Source organism: Molothrus ater, chromosome W (genome assembly GCF_012460135.2).
Source record: "Molothrus ater isolate BHLD 08-10-18 breed brown headed cowbird chromosome W, BPBGC_Mater_1.1, whole genome shotgun sequence".
NCBI classification, from domain to species: Eukaryota; Metazoa; Chordata; class Aves; order Passeriformes; family Icteridae; genus Molothrus; species Molothrus ater.
Window position 1 is genome coordinate 8,571,429 of NC_050510.2, and position 4,453 is coordinate 8,575,881.

Consider the following 4,453-nt stretch of genomic DNA (forward strand, 5'->3'; position numbering starts at 1 on the left):
GTCTTTGGCTTCTTTATTTCATTCAGTGGAAAGCTTTTATCCTGTTTCTGGTCAGCTGTCGGAGCTGCTATCTGCAGTCTTGAACCGTGTCAGGGCTAGGGGAGCTTGCTGGAGCAGAGCTGTGATTCCAGAGGGTCCCTCCTGGGAGTCCCATGTCAGATACTTGGGTACAACTAGTATCAAACCCAAAGCCAAGGTCAGTTTCCAGTGTAGAAATGTCTCTGGGCGCCTGGAGGTGTGCAGATACCAGTCTGCCTTAAGCTGGTGGGGCACAACAGTTCTGTGGGTGTTCATGTTAATGGAAATTGCTTCATTTAAGCCACCAGCCAAGCTGTGTGTGTGGGTCTCAGAGGAAGGACCAGAGATCAGAATGAGTGCCAGGTGTGGGTGAGTGATTGCCATCCCATGTTAAAAGTAGCACTGGAGCTCTACTCCACCTGCTCCTGCAGTCAGGCTGCAGAGCTCTTCCCAATAAATGAATCAAATACCAACCACCACAAGTCATGCGATGTAGGAATAAAGCAGGAGGCGGGTGATGTGTCTGTAATGCTCTGTATCTCATCTCCATAAGCAGCTGCATCCCAGGGGGAGAGAAAGGGAAAAAAACATATACCAACTGCCTCAGTTTGAAAGACAGGTATCTGCCAAGGAAGGCAGGAACCTCCCTTGGAAATGGAAAATATGACCCCCTTCCCTCCAAATTACTATAATTTTGAAATTAAGGGGCTTTCAGGCAAATATATTGGAAAAGGAATAACAGTTCTTTACTTATATATATGTGTATAACAAGGCAAACAAACAACAATAATGGCAGCAACAACAAACAAAAACAGAAACCCAGTAACAGCCTTCTCTCGGCTGTCAGGCACTTTCCCCCTTGGTGTAATTATGGTCACAGCCGGCAGGGATGCTGGTGGCTCCTGGCTGGGCAGGGCAGGTGCGATGATTCCCCCACAGCTGCAGGGGGCGCTGTGGTGCGAACTCAGCCCACCCTCCACACAATAATGGCGAACGAGCTGGTGGAAGAGATAGAAAAGGGGCTTCCTTTACAAACCTCCAGGGGAAGTCTCAATGCCCCTCCAGATGGTGAAATGAGCTGTAGCAGAAACCTCGGAAGTAGCAAGATGGAATGGCAGAGTCAAGCAGACCTGGGGTGACAAAGTGTAGCAGAGACTCCAGGGCCATGCCAGAAGCTGCAGGGTGTCCAGATGTCAGGTTAAAATGTAGCAAGAAGCCCTGAAGCAGTGGCAGAGAACAGCAGGGCTGGACAGGGAATCACTCCCCTGGATAGCTCACCGGCAATGGCAGGTCTCGGGGTCGGGCTGTGCAGAGCGGGCAACCCCGTTAGGGGATAGGGTACTCCCGGGTCCCGGCATGGCACGCACTGGCTCTGGGCTCCCAAGCAGCAGAGAAGCAGACCAGAAACCTCCAGTTACAGTGCCAAAGGAAAAGAAAAAACCTGGGCAAAAACCACATGGCAACAGTATCTCTCATCAGAGGGATCGTGCTGTGTGGCCGCTGAGATGAATTGCCCCACTGGAAGGAATCAACCCCCCTTCGCCCCCAACTCTCGCAGGAATCCCAAGCTCTCATGCATCACAATACTCAGGAAGCCAGGAGGAAGGGGGGGGGCAGCAACCACCCTGGACGCAAAACAAAAACAAACCTCAAAATGGATATGTGTGGATGTAACAGCCTGGTCAGAGAGTGAGAAAATTAGGTAAGTTTTCCCAGAATCAGCCTGAGAGACTTTAGGGAGTTGAAGATAAGTAATAATAGCTTATGATTATAAACAACCTGCAGGTGTTGTTTCCCTACTCTCTGTTTTCATGTTTTTCTCAAAGAAGGGCATCTTGTTAATTAGCCAATCAGGTGAAATGTATTAACTGAATGACCAATGAAATCTACCTAGATTGGAACAGCTTATAAAAGGAGCAGTTCCAAATATAGAGCATGCAGGCTATGCCAATCAGCCTTCTGATGAGTCTGTGTCCATTTCTTACTCAACAGCTACATCTGGTGACACTGATGCGATTTGCATAGGTCAGCCCTTCGTGGATTGTAGGACGGATGAAGAGACGCCTCGGACCCCTGCTGGAACTCCGCCAGGACCCCACGGTGCCTGTGCTGCCTATCCACGTCTGGACACCCTCTGTTCCCCCGGAGAGGTAACGGCCTTTCCCCGCATCCTCCTGAAAAGGACTGGGATTGCGGTTTTGCCCTGATAGCTTAAAAGCTCAGGCAGGAACGAATTCCCCAGCAAAGTGGACAGTCAGTACCTCTTGCTGGAGGTTAGGGGCCAGTGTTTTCACGATGGGGAGTCACCTCTCTAGGGAAGAACACGCGATCGTTTCTGTGTGGAAGGACATTATTTGCTTTATTGGAGTCTCTGTGTCAGATGAGTTGCTCTGCATTCTGCTTGCCTGGGCCAAATCTCACTACTTTCCGGTAGATATAGAGACCACTTTTAGTCTGCAATTGTGAGAGGCATTGGGCTACCAGCTCTTGGAAGAAGTTACTAATGGGGATTCCACTGTGCCTCGACTCATACCTGTATGGAGACTCCTGTCCCATGTCTTCAGAGGCCACAGCCAGAGGGAAAGTGAATCAGAAATGAGGGCCTCAGAGGGTGCCTCTGGGGGTGCCGACACCCTGGGGGAAGGATTGGCAGGCCGGGCAGCTGCCGGCTTTTCTCCGGCTCCCTGCAGACTGGTGGGGGACGTGGGGACCCCCCGCGGAACCTATCTCTCGCCTAGAGATTATGTTCCGCCAAAATAGCCTCATCCCTATGATTCTGTGAGACCAACATATCCTCCTCCCACAAAACTGGCACCGCCAAGCACGATAGCCACGTCCCGACCATGCCCAGGGAATGGCCCCTCCCCGTTTATGCTGCTTTCAGCCCCTCCACAGCCGCTGGCGGTGCCAGAACTGTTGCTGCTGCGCCCAGTGGATTGGCTTTCCCCTGCCCCGCTAAGAGTGGCTGGCGAGCTGCTGCAACAGCCGGCCCCGCTCCAGCCACCGGTGATACCCGCCTGCGCTCCGCGGGATGCAGCGGACATGTCTGTGTTTTAGCCAGCCTTGCCTCACCCAGTGGGACGGCCTTGCGCTGTCCCACAAGCCGCTTGGCCCCGCCTGCCGGTCCCGCTTTCCCCCTGATTTGCGTAAGCAAACAAACTCCACAACTTTTGTGAAAGTTCTAAAGCCGGTATGTATATTACAGCGCTGGACGCATGTGGGAATCATTCCCCTAAAATGACATGCGTACCTCTGGGAACTCCAGATCCCCTTTTATCTCCCTCTCAAATACATATACATGCAATTTCACAATAGGTTCATACATATTCATTCCACTGATTTCGCGCGTGACACTTGTCGGTAATTCTTCTTTATCAGAAAGAACTCCGGGGTCAGGTTGCCCTGCTCTGTCTGCCCCCCCCTCCCCCCTTATCTCTTGTCCTTCGGCTGAAGCAGTCCCTCCAAACACAGGCCCTTCGCGAGGACAGGCAGTCAGACTAAACAGCAAGCTACAGACTTAAAGATGTACATTTCACCTAAATGAAAATGGATCTCTACTCTGGAAAATTTCCACTCTGCCTCACCCCCCTGCAAGCCGGAGACCGACTCTTTCACGGCCAGCAGAAGATGCTACTCCCGACTCAGATTTTCCCCCCTGCACCGCGAGTGAGGGCGGAACCACCTCCATCAGCGGCGGTCACCACAGCTGGACCGGTCACTCCGTCAGCTCCCTTGTTGTCAGCCGTGGAGCCTGTGCAGATGTACTGGCCGCACCCATCGTCAGCGCCTGCTGGTGAGCATTTGTTCCAGCCAACGTCACACCCCCCGCCTTCCCCCCCTTTTCCATGGCGCCTGCGCAGACAACAGCAACAGTGACTGCCGCACTAGCAGCGTCTCTCCAATTGGTAAATCACACAACAGGAACTGTATTCTCTTTCACCCCCCCTCACCTTTAGTTGCAGAACCACTTCCTCCTCCTACTCCCTGCGCGACGGCTGACTCGGTTTACTTAATGTCTTTTGCAGCTTTGCCATTGCAGCCCGCGCCGGTGGCAGCCACGCCTGTAGCCCCCACAGCGGCGCCAGTAGTGCCGCCGCCCACCGCCACGCCGCCTGCCGCCGCACCTCTAGCTGCGCCATCCACGGCTGGGCCCCCGGCCGTGGCACCGCCGGCGGCCGGCCCGCCCATAGCAGGGCTTGTAACCAGCCCCTCAGCTTCACAGTCCACAGTTGGTCCGTCGACTTCAGCGCCTCTGGCCAACCCACCACCCCCTGCTGCCCACAGGCTGTCCTCCCCATCCCTGGATTGGGACAGCGACAGCGATGAATGCCAACGGCCAGCCCCCAGGCAGAGGCGTGCCCTGGCGGCAGAATGTCGTCACCGACAGGCGGCGTCATCGTCCCTTGAGTAATCTCTGGACTTTGCCCCCCTGTCG

General features: G+C 54.0%; 1 long non-coding RNA gene across 1 annotated transcript; it reads right to left on the reverse strand.

The window, feature by feature from the left end:
- Positions 1-740: 740 nt before the first annotated feature.
- Positions 741-3,805, reverse strand: LOC118701520 (uncharacterized). Its single transcript, XR_004982539.1, has 2 exons — positions 1,297-3,805; positions 741-1,016 (listed from the first exon to the last, which is right to left on the reverse strand). It is a non-coding gene; the product is annotated as an uncharacterized LOC118701520 (long non-coding RNA).
- Positions 3,806-4,453: the final 648 nt, after the last annotated feature.